Below are 17,715 nucleotides of genomic sequence, written 5' to 3' on the forward strand. Positions count from 1 at the left end.
AACGGCAGGTTCGAGGCCCGGCAGTGGCAGGGTCGTGGCCCGAGAGCGGCAGGGTCGTGGCCCGGGAGCGGCGGGGTTGTGGAGCGGGATTGGCGGTGTCATGGCCCGGGAGCGGTGGGGTCGTGGCCCGGGGACGGCAGGTTCGAGGCCCGGCAGTGGCAGGGTCGTGGCCCGAGAGCGGCAGGGTCGTGGCCCGGGAGCGGCGGGGTTGTGGAGCGGGATTGGCGGTGTCATGGCCCGGGAGCGGTGGGGTCGTGGCCCGGGAACGGCAGGTTCGAGGCCCGGCAGTGGCAGGGTCGTGGCCCGAGAGCGGCAGGGTCGTGGCCCGGGAGCGGCGGGGTTGTGGAGTGGAATTGGCGGTGTCATTGCCCGGGAGCGGCGGGGTTGTGGAGCGGGATTGGCGGTGTCATGGCCCGGGAGCGGCGGGGTTTTGGAGCGGGATTGGCGGTGTCATGGCCCGGGAGCGGCGGGGTTGTGGAGCGGCGGGGTCGTGGCCCGGGAGCGGCGGGGTCGAGGCCCGGGATTGGCGGTGTCATGGCCCGGGAGTGGCGGGGTCATGGCCCGGGAGCGGCGGGGTCGTGGCCCGAGAGCGGCGGGGTAATGGCCCGGGAGCGGCGGGTTTGAGGAGCGGCGGGGTCGAGGCCCGGGAGCGGCGGGGTCGAGGCCCGGGAGCGGTGGGGTCATGGCCCGGGAACGGCGGGGTCGAGGCCCGGGAGCGGCGGGGTCATGGCCCAGGAACGGCGGGGTCGAGGCCCGGGAGCGGCGGGGTCGTGGCCTGGGAGCGGCGGGGTCGTGGCCCGGGAGCGGCGGGGTCGTGACCTGGGAGCGGCGGGCTCGAGGCCCGGGAGCGGCGGGGTCGTGGCCTGGGAGCGGCGGGGTCGTGGCCCGGGAGCGGCGGGGTCGAGGCCTGGGAGCGGTGTGGTCATGGCCCGGGAGCGGCGGGGTCATGGCCCGGGAGCGGCGGGGTCATGGCCCGGGAACGGCGGGGTCGAGGCTCGGGAGCGGCGGGGTCGAGGCCCGGGAGCGGCGGGGTCGTGGCCCGGGAGCGGAGGGATCGAGGCCCGGGAGCGGCGGGGTCGTGGCCCGGGAGCGGCGGGATCGAGGCCCGGGAGTGGCGGGGTCATGGCTCGGGAACGGCGGGGTTGAGGAGTGGCGGGGTTAGAGTCGAGGAGCGGTGGGGTCGTGGCCCGGGAGAGGCGGGGTTGAGGAGCGGCGGGGTCATGACCCGGGAGCGGCAGGGTCGAGGCCCGGGAACGGCAGGTTCGAGGCCCGGCAGTGGCAGGGTCATGGCCCGGGAGCAGTGGGGTCGTGGCCCGAGAGCGGCGGGGTCGTGGCCTGGGAGCGGCGGGGTTGTGGAGCGGCGGGGTCATGGCCCGAGAGTGGCGGGGTCATGGCCCGGGAGCGGCGGGGTCGAGGCCCGCGAGTGGCGGTGTCATGGCCCGGGAGTGGCGGGGTCATGGCCCGGGAGCGGCGGGGTCGTGGCCCGAGAGCGGCGGGGTCATGGCCCGGGAGCGGCGTGGTCGTGGCCCGAGAGCGGCGGGGTCGAGGCCCGGGAGCGGCGGGGTCATGGCCCGGGAGTGGCGGGGTCATGGCCCGGGAGCGGCGTGGTCGTGGCCCGAGAGCGGCGGGGTCGAGGCCCGGGAGCGGCGGGGTCGTGGCCCGAGAGCGGCGGGGTCATGGCCCGGGAGTGGCGGGGTCGAGGCCCAGGAGTGGCGGGGTCGTGAAGCGGCGCACTGTAAAACAAAAGCGGTGTCGGGGTCCAGGGAAGGTGCAGCACGAGCCAGCCCACACTGCGATCTATGGACAGTAGGAGTTTGTGTATTTTAGGTCCGTGCAGCAGAGCTTGGTCTCCAGTCGTCTTGGTCAACCCTTGCCACTGGACCAAGGCCTTGCTCTGTTAAGCCCGTGTGATGGCTGCTGTGCAACGGCCACTCCACATTAAAATAATTCACGCACAGCCATTTTCCACTCTTCAGGATGTAGTTCGAGATCTGGAATGGAAATAAACAAATGTGAATTCATCCGTTTTTGGTGTGGAAATGGGTCACACGTGACACAAGAGGCTGCCTAATACTATACTGTACAACTCTCTGTAAAGGGGAGGTTCTTAAAGAGGCAATACTCCTTCTCTTGGCCCAGATAAATGATCCAGTGTTACAAAATGTGAAACAAGAGGAAATGGTGATTAGTGGGCACCCGTTGAGTGTAAAACGAAATGTCGGCGGCCGTTTAACATAGGAAAGAATGACCTTTATACAGAGTGACTCGGTGGCAATGTGAGGAAGTGGAACAATTGTTGGTGCCATGAACACATAGGTGCCCAGTCATTGATTTGGCCCACAAGCACCTCTTCGGAGGATCGCAGAAGACCCTGGAGCGACTGTTGAGGCGATTCCTCTGGCCAGGACTGTATGAAGAAGTACTCTGGTTCTGTATTTCCTATCCAGAGGGTCAGCTGTGTGGACCCATGCCTCACTATTGCACTCTATTAGTCCTTCTCCCAATAATTTAGCAGCCCTTTGAAAGGACCGCTATGGACCTAGAGGGACCTATGGAGAGGGCAGCACGAGGACACCAGGATATTTTAGTAGTTTGTGACTATGGCACACGATATCCCACCACAATCTGTAACCTCATGGCCCGTCCTATCCCTCACTCCATCATTACCATCAAACCAGGGGACCATGGCCCATGCTATCCCTCACTCGATGACGCCTTCCAAGCACTTACTCACCAATAATCTGCTCACCGATGCTCAGTTTGGGTTCCGCCAGGACAAATTGGCTCCAGACCTCATTACAGCCTTGGTCCAAACATGGACAAAAGAGCTGAATTCCAGAGGTGAGGTGAGAATGACAGCTATTGATTTCAAGGCAGCATTTGACTGAGTGGGGCATCAAGGAGTCAATGTAAAACTGAAGTCAATGGGAATCAGGAGGAAAACTCTCCACTGGCTGGAGTCATAGCTAGCACAAAAGAAGATTGTTGTGGTTGTTGGAGGTCAATCATCCCAACCCCAGGACATCGCTGGAGGAGTTCCTCAGGGCAGTGTCCTAGGCCCAACCATCTTCAGCTGCTTCATCAATGACCTTCCCTCCATCATAAGGTCAGAAGTGGGAATGTTCACTGATGATTGCAGTGTTCAGTTCCATTCACAACTCCTCAGATAATGAAGCAGTCCATGCCCACATGCAGCGAGACCTGGTCAACATTCAGGCTTGGGCTGATAAGTGGCAAGTACCATTCGTGCCACACAAGGACCAGGCAATGACTATCTCCAACAAATGAGAGTCTAAACACTGTCTCTTGACATTCAACGGCATTACCATCACCAAATACCCCATCAACATCCTGGGGTTCACCATTGACCAGAAGCTTAACTGGACCAGCCACATAAATACTGTGGCAACAAGAGCAGGTCAGAGGCTGGATATTCTGCAGCAAGTGTCTCATCTCCTCACTCCCCAAAGCCTTTCACCATCTACAAGGCACAAGTCAGGAGTGTGATTGAATGTTCTGCACTGGTTGAGTGCAGCTCCAACATCACTGAAGAAGCTCAACACCATCCTGGACAAAGCATCCCATCCACCACCTTAAACATTCACTCCCTCCACCACCGGCGCACCGTGGCTGAAGTGCGTACCATGTACAAGATGCACTGCAGAAACTTGCCAAGGCTTTGTCGGTATGATTCTGTGAGTATGACGATATCAGGCTGTTGCTTGACGAGGCTGTGGGACAGCTCTCCCAATTTTGGCAGAAGTCCCCAGAGGTTAGTGAGAAGGATGTTGCAGGGCCAAATGTGCCTATCTCGTTACCGAATCGAGTGCCTAGGTCGATGTCGGATAGTCGGCGGCAGTCGGGAGCAGCGTCAAGGAGGTGCGTGGAGAGGCCTATAAAAGGCACAGCAGGGAGTCCGGGGCCCAGCGTCGGCGGCAGTCGGGAGCAGCGTCGGAGGTGTGTGGTGAGGCCTATAAAAGGCACAGCAGGGAGTCCGGGGCCCAGCGTCGGCGGCAGTCGGGAGCAGCGTCGGAGGTGTGTGGTGAGGCCTATAAAAGGCACAGCAGTGAGTCCGGGGCCCAGCGTCGGCGGCAGTCGGGAGCAGCGTCGAGGAGGTGCGTGGTGAGGCCTATAAAAGGCACAGCAGGCAGTCCGGGGCCCAGCGTCGGCGGCAGTCGGGAGCAGCGTCGAGGAGGTGCGTGGAGAGGCCTATAAAAGGTGTGACTTGTGCAGCTACAGGGAGAAGGCAAAAAAGAAGTAGAAAGAAATGTAAAGGTGACGTCACAGCCAAGAGGGTAAGTGATTGGCTGGTGATTGGTAAGTAGTTTTTCTTTTTTCTCTTCTATATCAGTGAGTAACTTTTAACATTGTTGCCAATTTAAGTGTATATAAGGGTTAAGTCATGGCAGGAGAGCTCGGTCGGGTGTTATGCTCCTCCTGTACCATGTGGGAACTCAGGGACACTTCCGGTGTCCCTGACGATTACGTGTGCGGGAAGTGTATCCGCCTCCAGCTCCTGACAGACCGCGTTGCGGAGTTGGAGCTGAGGGTGGATTCACTCTGGAGCATCCACGATGCTGAGAATGACGTGAGTATCACGTGTAGCGAGTTGGTCGTACCACAGGGAAAGGGTCCACAGCCAGATAGGGAATGGAAGACCAACAGGAAGAGCAGTGCAAGGAAGGTAGTGCAGGAGTCCCCTGTGGTCATCCTTCTGCAAAACAGATACACAGCTTTGGGTACTGTTGAGGGGGATAACTCATCAGGGGAGGGCAGCAGCAGCCAAGTTCATGGCACCGTGGCTGGCTCTGCTGCACAGGAGGGCAGGAAAAAGAGTGGGAGAGCAATAGTGATTGGGGATTCAATGGTGAGGGGAATAGATAGGCGTTTCTGCGGCCGCAACCGAGACTCCAGGATGGTATGTTGCCTCCCTGGTGCAAGGGTCAAGGATGTCTCGGAGCGGGTGCAGGACATTCTAAAAAGGGAGGGAGAACAGCCAGTTGTCGTGGTGCACATTGGTACCAACGACATAGGTAAAAAGAGGGATGAGGTCCTACGAAACGAATTTAAGGAGCTAGGAGCTAAATTAAAAAGTAGGACCTCAAAAGTAGTAATCTCGGGATTGCTACCAGTGCCACGTGATAGTCAGAGTAGGAATCGCAGGATAGCGCAGATGAATACGTGGCTTGAGCAGTGGTGCAACAGGGAGGGATTCAAATTCCTGGGGCCGGTTCTGGGGGAGGTGGGACCAGTACAAACCGGACGGTCTGCACCTGGGCAGGACCGGAACCAATGTCCTAAGGGGAGTGTTTGCTAGTGCTGTTGGGGAGGATTTAAACTGATATGGCAGGGGGATGGGAACCAATGCAGGGAGACAGAGGGAAACAAAAAGGAGGCAAAAGCAAAAGACAGAAAGGAGATGAGGAAAAGTGGAGGGCAGAGAAACCCAAGGCAAAGAACAAAAAGGGCCACTGTACAGCAAAATTCTAAAAGGACAAAGGGTGTTAAAAGAACAAGCCTGAAGGCTTTGTGTCTTAATGCAAGGAGTATCCGCAATAAAGTGGATGAATTAACTGTGCAAATAGATGTTAACAAATATGATGTGATTGGGATTACGGAGACGTGGCTCCAGGATGATCAGGGCTGGGAACTCAACATCCAGGGGTATTCAACATTCAGGAAAGATAGAATAAAAGGAAAAGGAGGTGGGGTAGCATTGCTGGTTAAGGAGCAAATTAAGGCAATAGTTCGGAAGGACATTAGCTTGGATGATGTGGAATCTATATGGGTAGAGCTGCAGAATACCAAAGGACAAAAAACGTTAGTGGGAGTTGTGTACAGACCTCCAAACAGTAGTAGTGATGTTGGGGAGGGCATCAAACATGAAATTAGGGGTGCGTGCAATAAAGGTGCAGCAGTTATAATGGGTGACTTTAATATGCACATAGATTGGGTTAACCAAACTGGAAGCAATACGGTAGAGGAGGATTTCCTGGAGTGCATAAGGGATGGTTTTTTAGACCAATATGTCGAGGAACCAACTAGGGGGGAGGCCATCTTAGACTGGGTGTTGTGTAATGAGAGAGGATTAATTAGCAATCTCATTGTGCGAGGCCCCTTGGGGAAGAGTGACCATAATATGGTGGAATTCTGCATTAGGATGGAGAATGAAACAGTTAATTCAGAGACCATGGTCCAGAAGTTAAAGAAGGGTAACTTTGAAGGTATGAGGCGTGAATTGGCTAGGATAGATTGGCGAATGATACTGAAGGGGTTGATTGTGGATGGGCAATGGCAGACATTTAGAGACCGCATGGATGAACTACAACAATTGTACATTCCTGTCTGTCGTAAAAATAAAAAAGGGAAGGTGGCTCAACCGTGGCTATCAAGGGAAATCAGGGATAGCATTAAAGCCAAGGAAGTGGCATACAAATTGGCCAGAAATAGCAGAGAACCCGGGGACTGGGAGAAATTTAGAACTCAGCAGAGGAGGACAAAGGGTTTGATTAGGGCAGGGAAAATGGAGTACGAGAAGAAGCTTGCAGGGAACATTAAGACGGATTGCAAAAGTTTCTATAGATATGTAAAGAGAAAAAGGTTAGTAAAGACAAACGTAGGTCCCCTGCAGTCAGAATCAGGGGAAGTCATAACGGGGAACAAAGAAATGGCGGACTAATTGAACAAGTACTTTGGTTCGGTATTCACTGAGGAGGACACAAACAACCTTCCGGATATAAAAGGGGTCGGAGGGTCTAGTAAGGAGGAGGAACTGAGGGAAATCCTTATTAGTCGGGAAATTGTGTTGGGGAAATTGATGGGATTGAAGGACGATAAATCCCCAGGGCCTGATGGACTGCATCCCAGAGTACTTAAGGAGGTGGCCTTGGAAATAGTGGATACATTGACAGTCATTTTCCAACATTCCATTGACTCTGGATCAGTTTCTATGGAGTGGAGGGTAGCCAATGTAACCCCACTTTTTAAAAAAGGAGGGAGAGAGAAAACAGGGAATTACAGACCGGTCAGCCTGACATCGGTAGTGGGTAAAATGATGGAATCAATTATTAAGGATGTCATCGCAGTGCATTTGGAAAGAGGTAATATGATAGGTCCAAGTCAGCATGGATTTGTGAAAGGGAAATCATGCTTGACAAATCTTCTGGAATTCTTTGAGGATGTTTCCAGTAGAGTGGACAAGGGAGAACCAGTTGATGTGGTATATTTGGACTTTCAGAAGGCTTTCGACAAGGTCCCACACAAGAGATTAATGTGCAAAATTAAAGCACATGGGATTGGAGGTAGTGTGCTGACATGGATTGAGAACTGGTTGTCAGACAGGAAGCAAAGAGTAGGAGTAAAAGGGGACTTTTCAGAATGGCAGGCAGTGACTAGTGGGGTACCGCAAGGTTCTGTGCTGGGGCCCCAGCTGTTTACACTGTACATTAATGATTTAGACGAGGGGATTAAATGTAGTATCTCCAAATTTGCGGATGACACTAAGTTGGGTGGCAGTGTGAGCTGCAAGGAGGATTCTATGAGGCTGCAGAGCGACTTGGATAGGTTAGGTGAGTGGGCAAATGCATGACAGATGAAGTATAATGTGGATAAATGTGAGGTGATCCACTATGGTGGTAAAAACAGAGAGACAGACTATTATCTGAATGGTGACAGATTAGGAAAAGGGGAGGTGCAAAGAGACCTGGGTGTCATGGTACATCAGTCATTGAAGGTTGGCATGCAGGTACAGCAGGCGGTTAAGAAAGCAAATGGCATGTTGGCCTTCATAGCGAGGGGATTTGAGTACAAGGGCAGGGAGGTGTTGCTACAATTGTACAGGGCCTTGGTGAGGCCACACCTGGAGTATTGTGTACAGTTTTGGTCTCCTAACCTGAGGAAGGACATTCTTGCTATTGAGGGAGTGCAGCGAAGGTTTACCAGACTGATTCCCGGGATGGCGGGACTGACCTATGAAGAAAGACTGGATCAACCTGGCTTGTATTCACTGGAGTTCAGAAGAATGAGAGGGGACCTCATAGAAACGTTTAAAATTCTGACGGGGTTAGACAGGTTCGATGCAGGAAGAATGTTCCCAATGTTGGGGAAGTCCAGAACCAGGGGACACAGTCTAAGCATAAGGGGGAAGCCATTTAGGACCGAGATGAGGATGAATTTCTTCACCCAGAGAGTGGTGAACCTGTGGAATTCTCTACCACAGAAAGTTGTTGAGGCCAATTCACTAAATATATTCAAAAAGGAGTTAGATGAAGTCCTTATTACTAGGGGAATCAAGGGGTATGGTGAGAAAGCAGGAATGGGGTACAGAAGTTGCATGTTCAGCCATGAACTCATTGAATGGCGGTGCAGGCTAGAAGGGCCGAATGGCCTACTCCTGCACCTATTTTCTATGTTTCTATGTTTCTATGTTTCTATGTCCATCCGGTTTTATTATCATTGTATTTTGTAGCGATTTATTACAACTGAGTGGCTTGCTTGGCCATTTCAGAGGGCAGTTAAGAGTCAAACACATTGCTGTGGTCTGGAGCCACATATAGCCCAGACCAGTAAGAAAGGCCGATTTCCTTCCCTAAAGGACATTAGTGAACGATGGTTTAAGACAATCGGCAGTTTCACGGTCACCATTACTGATATAAACATATTAATCCATATTTATTTAATTAACTGAATCCAAGTGCTAATTAATTTTACCTCAGATTATTGTCTCTAAAAGTTTCCCCCTGACTGACGTTAGGCTGACTAGCCTGTACTTGCCGGATTTATCCCTCTGCCCTTTTGTCAACAGGGTGTAACATGTACAATCCTCCAGTCCTCTGGCACCACCCCAACCCTCAGAGAAGAAATTTCTCCTCATCTCAGTTTTAAATGGCAGTCCCTTATTCTGAGATTATGCCCTCTAGTTCTAGTCTCCCCTATCAGTGGGAACATCCTCTCTGCATCCTCCTTTCAAGGCCCCTCATAATCTTATATGTTTCGATAAGATCACCTCTCATTGAGTAGAGGCCCAACCTACTCAACCTTTCCTCATAAGTCAACCCCCTCATCTCTGGAATCAACTTGTGAACCTTCTCTGAACTGCCTCCAAAGCAAGTATATCCTTTCGTAAATATGGAAACCAAAACTGCACGCAGTATTCCAGTTTAGGCCTCACCAATATCTTATATAGCTGTAGCAAGACTTCCCCGCTTTTGTATTCCATCCCCTTTACAATAAAGCCCAAGATTCCATTGGCCTTCCTGATCACTTGCTGTACCTGCATACTAAACGTTTGTGTTTCATGCACAAGTACCCCCAGGTCCTGCTGTATTGCAATTTTTCTCCATGTAAATAATAATCTGGAACTTCATCTCAGTTAAAAGGGATTTGTTTATCGAGTGTACCCCGTGCACTAACAACCAGATGTTCTGTCCCCATCTGCCATCGAACACAGCTTTTAAAATATCTGACATAGCTGCCTGTAGGTGGGGCAGACTGTGGGACATCTAGGTGCGTCACCAATGGTTGTGCAGCTGCCCTTCTAAATGAACCCACTGTACTGCCCCTCTCATGGCCACAGAATAGATGGGCCACAGTCTGTCAGTAAAAGCCGCCAGGAATTCATTGGGGCCCTGCTCTATGTCTGCTATGGCCATAAAAGGATCCCTTTTACCAGCCCACAATGCTTGAGCAATTCACACTTTCAAGCCTCATAATTGCCTCCAGCTGCCTTTTTATCCATCGGAAGGCCGCCGAACACTCCTGGACTGAGAGTTAAAAGCAACAGACCTTTCTTTTCCTCATCATCCAAGCTGTTCAAGGGAGCTATTCTACCTCTAAGCAGCACCTTTGGAGGTCTGCCCCCTGCTCCAACATTTCACATCACTGGCCATTTTCCACAAGTTCACTATCCAGTGCCCCCAGGATTCCTACATCCGTCCTATCAGCCGGCGTCTGGTATCATTTTTGATGCATCGCAACGATAGGCGGAGTCCGAATTCCCTCTGGTGGGCCATGTTCTGGACCCTTGTATAATTCCGCTTCACCTTCATCACATCCCTCAGCGCTTTCTCCATTTTCCTGTCCTTCTGACCGAGGGGGTCATTGCACGCACAATGCCCCTTTGTACACACACCTGATCCTCCAACTCCTTACTCTTCCTTTTGCAACCTGTGAAATGCTCCTTAGCGCTCGTTCTTCTGAAAACTGCTTCTGAACAACCTTATATGTGTCTTTCAGGTCCTCATTAAACCTTTCTGCCTGTTCTGTGCGATGCCTCTGATCTGCTTCCTTCATGGCCCACATATCACACTGATTCTGATTATTAATACACTGACTCTCGAGGTACTGTTCTTTATTGCACCTTCTCTCCTTCTCCTTCTCATACTGTTCCTCCAGCTTCCTCTTGCTTTCCTTTCCTTCCTATAATCCTTTTTACTCCTCTCTCTCTCTTCCTCTGATTCCTTTAAAAGTCAGTTTATTGCCGCTTCCTTCTCACTAATTTTCTCGTTCCTATCTTCTATCTCCTTTCGCAACCTAATCTTCGTACACGCGACATTCTTAACTTTCCTCCGATAGGCTAACAACCAGACAGCCTTCATTTTTCTGGACTGGCGCATGGACCCTTGTGTCCACTGTTCGGCCTCACAAACCGGATTATCACTGTCTATAATGACCGGTACCCACCCCTCCTTGAAAGGTAATGTCTCCATCACATTACTTAAAACTCAAGTGATCATCAACAGAAACCCACGTACTAACACCAGCGAGTGGTCAGTTCAGCGGTGACTAGACGTGGCTCTTTAACTGGCAACTGATCAGGTTGCCTTTTGACTGCAGCAGTACCCAATGTCCTTTTGTGAGGCATATTGGTCAATTAGATTTGGTCAACTTTAAGCCAACATTCACAGAACCTTTCAACTTATGAGACCAAATCCAGGGATCCATTACACTGTGAGGACAAGTCCCTCATCTTCCATCCGGACATGCCATGGTGCCATCTTGCCGTTGGTGAAGTAGGATCGGGCAGTGGTGTCAATAGTCATTGTGATTTTACTGATGATGCAGGTTGGTTGCGTTGTCAATAGTCATTGTGATGTTACCGATGATGCAGGTTGTTTGCGTTGTCAATAATCACTCAGAACGGGGGCCGGGGTGGGGGACGAAATGTCCTCCAACAAACCGTGATAACAGCCAGAAGGGAGACATTTTACTTGAACAGTGAAGTTACAGAGTGGAGCACACAGATTGCCGTGGGAAGGAAGGGCTCCTCTTTTCCCCTCTTCTTGCAGTTTTCCTCCCCAGTGTGCAGGATGCAGAAATAATGCTGACACTGTGTGTGCTGCAGAGAGTATGATGTGCCTGTGGTTTATCTGAGACAGCCAGGTTAGGAATACAGGAAGTCACACAAGACAGGTGTATTCCTGTCCAGATAGGTGGGTGGCTCAGTCTCAGGCCCATTCTGACTTGGTGCCCTTTCTGTTGGGACTCGTCCTTCTCATATTCAACACATATTGCAGGGCGATATGATAGAAATGTTTTAAATGGTGAAAGATGGTTTGGGTAGATAGAAGCAGGCTGCTTCCAGGGGTTGAAGGGTCAAGATGAGGAGCCAGAGATACAAGAATGTAAGATATTTAGAACAATCTGTCTTTCCACAGAGCGTTGTGAGGCTGTGGAATCATTCCCAGGGTTAGTGGTTGGGGCACTAAGTTCTGTAGTGACAAGTGGTCCTTGTGCTTTTACCCAAGGCAGGCCTCAGCCCAGTCATTTACTCCAAATGTTGCTGCAATGATTTGAGAGGTGCAGGTATCAGGGAGCAGCAGTAAACAGTAAATAAAATCTAAATGCGAGCAAGTATCAATTGTTTATCTTCACCTATTGCTACTTCAATAACTGTGCCTGGATATCCGATCAGGCCCACCATAGAGAATGAGTTTGACACCCTGCAGGTAAATCTGTCACATTCTAGATCAAACATCACTGCAGTCTCTACAAACTGAGGAGTAATGTTGACAGGCGTGATGTGCAGGGGATCATGTCAATCTGATCCAAGTGCACTCTTCATCAGCTGTTGTACAGTTTCCGAACGGTCTTCCAGTGAATCCTTCAGTGACTTGTAAGTAAAAGCAAAGGACGACACTGCCCCAAAGATAGAGAGGGTCACCGGACTGAAGGTGTGATTGACCCCAGCTATCATGCAAGTGACGATGGTGATACCCAACAGCACCCTGGGAATTACTGATGGTATCTTGCTTGGCACTCGACGATTCATTTCAGTTTTCAGAACTAAAGTGGGCTTACTGACTTTGCTGGCCAAGCTTTGCAGAAACTTGTTATTGAGTCCCACCTGTTTCTGGAGGTAGATCAGCCCAGCAACTGTCAACACAAAGCCTGTAATGGAAGACAACCCTGACATTGGCTCTGGCACTGCACCCAGTGCTGCAGCGAGAACAGCCATAAGCCAGACTCTCTTCTTCAACATCCTTATTTTGACTTCTTTAATTTCCATCATCATCTTTGGGAGTGAGAGCGGGAAAGCGTTTGATTTTATACTGCTGAGATTACTGACGAGGCTGGACTTTAAGTCAGGAAAGTCATATTTGTCCAGGTCAAAACTAGAGATCAGAAAAATGACTGGTGGTGTAACTCCAACACTTTGGAAGTTGCTGACACAGTCCCTGAGGATTGTCCTCCGCCCTTCACTAAAGTCAACACCTTGCATGCTCAGTGCATGGGCATCATTGTCTATCTTGGAACGCACATAGTACAACTCCTTGCCCTGTTCTTGAATCCTTTTGGTAAGGTCTGCGTCATTCTCTCTGAATCGTGACTGGGACACAACGATGAAAAAGTCATCGCTTTCAAACTTCACCTTCTTTAGGTAATTATTGATTTCAAAACCAAAGGAATTTGTTCCGGGAAGATCCCAGAGATGAACATTAGACAGAGCACGATAGGGATATCTGGTTGGCTCCATCCCGGTTTCTTCATTCCCAGTTGGAGCAGCTCCCTGATCTTCGCTCCGAAGATCTCTCATAGCATTGATGAAGGTGGATTTCCCCGAGCCCACATCACCCATCACTGCGATGTTTAGCTGCATGTTGTCTAAATTGCCTGACCTCCTCTTTATCTGAAGAATCACTGCTTCCAAATCACCAGCGCTATACATAGATCACAGGTTCCTGCTCTCCTCAGCAGTGAAGAACTTGGAGAGTGTAGCCATTTGATCTCTGAAAATAACATCAATGCACAAATGTTAAACATCAGGAATGTGCACCGTTTGGGTTTCCTTATCTAACGAAGGATATATTTGCCTTGGAGGCGGTACAATGGGGGATTGATTCCTGGGATGAGAGGGCTGTCTTTTGATGAGAGATTGTTAGAATGAGTCTATAGTCTCTGGAGTTTAGAAGAATAAGAGGTGATCTCATTGAAACATACAAGATTCTGAAGGGGATTGACAGGGTAGATGCTGAGAGGATGTTTCCCCAGGCTGGAATGTTTAGAACCAGGGGGCACAGTCTCAGGATAAGGGGTAGGCCATTTAGGACAGAGGTAAGGAGGAATTGCTTCACTGAAGGTTGTGAATCTTTGGAATTATCTGCCCCAGAGGGCTGTGGATGCTGAATCTCTGAATATTTTTAAGGCCAAGATGGATAGATTTTTGGAGTCTAGGGCAATCAGGGGGATATGGAGATCGGGCGGGAAAGTGGAGTTGAGGTCAATGATCAGCCATGATCTTATTGAATGTTGGAGCAGGCTAGAGGGTTGGGCAAATATAATGAGGGATGTTCAAGAGGGCAGAATTTGAGGAGCACAGACATCTCGGGGAGTTGTGAGGCTGACAAAGATTACAGGATAGGGAGGGGCAAAGCCATGGAGTTATTTATAAAGAAGGATGAGAATTTTGAAATTGAGGCGTTGTTTAATCGGGAGCCAACGTAGGTCAGAAAGCTCAGGAGTGATGGGTAATCGTGACTTGGTGTGAGATAGGACACGGGCTGCTGAGTTTTGGATGACCTCAAGTTTACATCGTGTAGAAAATGGGAGACCAGCCAGGAGTTATTTGGAATAGTCAAGTCTAGAGCTAACAGTCATGAATGAGGGTTTTCAGCAGCAGAAGAGCTGAGGTTGAGGCTGAGGCGGGCAATGTTACGGAGGTGAAAACAGGCGGTTTTAGTTATGCTGCGGCTACATGGCTGGAAACTCATTTCAGGGTCAAATTTGACATCAAGGTTGCAAACAGTCTATTTCACCCTCAGCTTGATGCGAGGGAGAGGGATGGAGCCAGTGGTTAGGGAACGCAGTTTGTGGCGAGGACCAAAGATAATGGCTTTGGTTTTCCCAATATTTTATTGGAGAAAATTTCTGCTCATTAAGTACTGGATGTCGGACAAGCAATCTGACAATTTAGATACCAGGCAGGGGTCGAGAGAAGTGGTAGAGTTGGGTTTCATCAGTGTACATTTGGAATCTGACTTTTGGATAATATAGCCAAGGAGCAACATGGAGATGAGAAATAGGAGGGGAACACCAGAGGTAATGATGAGAGGGTGGGAAGGGAAGCCATTGCAGGAGATTTTCTGGCTACGATTAGATAGATAAGAATGGAACCAGGCGAGTGCAGTCCCACCCAGTTGAACGATGGTGGAGAGGCATTGGAGGAGGATGGAGTGGTCAAATGTGTCAAAGGCTGCAGATAGGTCCAGAAGGATGAGGAGGGATAGTTTACCTTTGTCACAGTCACAAAGGATGTCATTTGTGACTTTGAAGAGAGCCGTTTCGGTACTGTGGCAAGGGCGGAAACCAGATTGAAGGGATTCAAACATTGAATTCATGGAAAGATGGTCACAGATTTGGGAGTACTTTGGACAGGAAAGGAGTTTGGCGATGGGGCGATAGCTAGCATGCAAAGTGGGGTCAAATGTTGTTTTTTTTGTGGAAAGGGGTGATGACAGCAGGTTTGAAGGAGAGGGGAACAGTACCTGAGTAAAGAGAACCGTTAACAATGTCGGCTAACATGGGAGCCAGAAAAAGAAGTTGGGAAGTCAGCAGTATAGTGGGAATAGATTCAAGGGAGCAGGAAGTCGGTCTTATGGACAAGATGAGCTTAGAGAGATCCAGAGCGGAGAGCAAAGAGAAACTAGAGAAAGATGGGAGTTTAGGGCTAGGGCATGTGGGAGCCTCAGATGAAGTTTGGCCCAATGGGCTCGGGGAAGGAAGGGAACTCGCAGAGGCAGCTGATCGAATGGTCTTAATCTTTGAAACAAAGAAGTCCATGAGCTCCTCACACTTGTTGTTGGAGGTGAGTGTGGTGGAGACAGGGGAGAGGGGTTTAAGGAGATGGTTAGCAGTAGAAAATAGGAGTGGGGGTTATTTTTGCAATCCAGAATGATCCTGCAATAGTGAGCAGTTTTTGTAGACGAGTAGGAACCGATAATGCAAGAGCGGGAGGCTCAAGGCCAATACAAGGCCAGTGGCAGTCGGTGGAGGAGCAGTCGGGAGCAGCGAGCTGGTGCAGGGTCAGAAAGCAAAATAGAAGTCAAAAGAAATCGAAGTGTGATGTCACAGCCAAATGGGTAAGTGATTGGCTGGTTGATTGGTGAGTATTTTTTCTTTTTATTTTTCCTTTTTTTTCCATATCAGCAGGAAACCTTTGGCATTGTTGCAAATTAAGTTAATCTAAGGGTTAAGTCATGACAGGAGAGCCCAGACCCATGTCATGCTCCTCTTGTGCTATGTGGGAAGTCAGGCATACTTCCAGTATCCCTGGCTACTATGTGTGTGGGAAGTGTGTCCAGCTGCAGCTCCTGTCAGCTCACATTGCGGCATTGGAGCTGCGCATGGACTCACTCTGGAGCACCTGCAATGCTGAGGAAGAGCAAGGGAAGGAAGGTAGTGCAGGGTCTCCTGTGGTCACCTCCCTCCAAAACAGATACACCATTTTGGATACTGTTGAGGGAGATGGCTTATCAGAGGAAGGCAGCAGCAGCCAAGTTCATGGCACTAGGGGCGACTCTGCTGCACAGAAGGACAGGAAAAAGAGTAGGAGAGCTATAGTAATAGGGGATTCTATTGTAAGGGGAATAGTTAGGCATTTCTGCAGCCACAAACGAGACTCCAGGATGGTATGTTGCCTCCCTGGTGCAAGGGTCAAGGATGTCACGGAGCGGCTGCAGGGCATTCTGGAGGGGGAGGGTGAACAGCCAGCTGTCGTGACGCATAAAGGTACCAAAGATCTAGGTAAAAAATGGAATGAGGTCCTACAAGCTGAATTTAGGGAGCTAGGAGTTAAATTAAAAAGTAGGACCTCAAAGTTCATAATCTCAGGATTGCTACCAGTGTCATCTGCTTATCAGAATAGGAATAGCAGGATTGTTCAGATGAATATGTGGCTTGAGGAATGGTGCATGGAGGAGTGATTCAAATTCCTGGGACATTGTAACCGGTTCTGGGGGAGGTGGGACCAGGACAAACCGAACAGTCTGCACCTGGGCAGGACCGGAACCAATGTTCTAGGTAGAATGTTTGCTAGTGCTGTTGGGGAGGGTTTAAACTAATATGGCAGGGGGATGGGAATCTATGCAGGGAAGCAGAGGGAAGTAAAAAGGGGGCAGAAGCAAAAAATAGGAAGAAGAAAAGTAACAGTGGCGGGCAGAGAAATCAAGGGCATAAAATCAAAAAAGGCCACATTACAACATAATTCTAAAAGGACAAAGAGTGTTAAAAAAACAAGCCTGAAGGCTCTGAGTCTCAATGCGAGGAGCATTTGTAATGAATTAACTGGGCAGATAGCTGTTAACGGATATGATGTAATTGGGATTACGGAGACATGGCTTCAGGGTAACCAAGGCTGGGAACTCAACATCCAGGATAATTCAATATTCAGGAAGGACAGACAGAAAGGAAAAGGAGGTGGGGTAGTGTTGCTGGTGAAAGAGGAGATTAATGCAATAGTAAGGAAGGACATTAGCTTGGATGATGTGGAATCTATATGGGTAGAACTGCGCAACACCAAAGGGCAGAAAGCGCCAGTGGGATTTGTGTACAGACCAGCAAACAGTAATAGTGCAGTTGGGGATGGCATCAAACAGGAAATTAGGGATGCGTGCAATAAAGGTACAGCAGTTATCATAGGTGACTTTAATCTACATATAGATTGGGCTAACCAAACTGGTAGCAATACGGTGGAGGAGGATTTCCTGGAGTGTATTCGGGATGGTTTTCTAAACTAATATTTCGAGGAACCAAGCAGAGAGCAGGCCATCCAAGACTGGGTCTTGTGTCATGAGAGAGGATTAATTAGCAATCTGGTCTCGCGGGGCCCCTTGGTGAACAGTGACCATAATATGGTAGAATTCTTCATTAAGATGAAGAGTGACACATTTAATTCAGAGACTAGGGTCCTGAACTTAAAGCAAGGTAACTTCCATGGTATGAGACGTGAATTGGCTAGGATAGCCTGGCTAATTATACTTAAAAGGTTGACGATTGATAGGCAATAGCAGACATTTAAAGATCACATGGATGAACAACAACAATTGTACATCCCTGTCTGGCGTAAAAATAAAACGGGGAAGGTGGCTCAACCATGGCTAACAAGGGAAATTAGGGAGAGTGTGAAATCCAAGGAAGAGGCATATACATTGGCCAGAAAAAGCAGCAAACCTGAGGACTGGGAGAAATTTAGAATTCAGCAGAGGAGGACTAAGGGTTTAA

The 17,715-nt window shown here is 49.9% G+C and overlaps 1 pseudogene; it reads right to left on the bottom strand.

Moving 5' to 3' along the window:
- Nucleotides 1-12,034: 12,034 nt before the first annotated feature.
- LOC139266166 (interferon-inducible GTPase 5-like) lies at nucleotides 12,035-13,219 on the bottom strand (annotated as a pseudogene).
- Between the last annotated feature and the right edge of the window lie 4,496 nt (nucleotides 13,220-17,715).

The sequence above is a fragment of the Pristiophorus japonicus genome, chromosome 6 (assembly GCF_044704955.1).
Source record: "Pristiophorus japonicus isolate sPriJap1 chromosome 6, sPriJap1.hap1, whole genome shotgun sequence".
Classification (NCBI taxonomy): Eukaryota; Metazoa; Chordata; class Chondrichthyes; family Pristiophoridae; genus Pristiophorus; species Pristiophorus japonicus.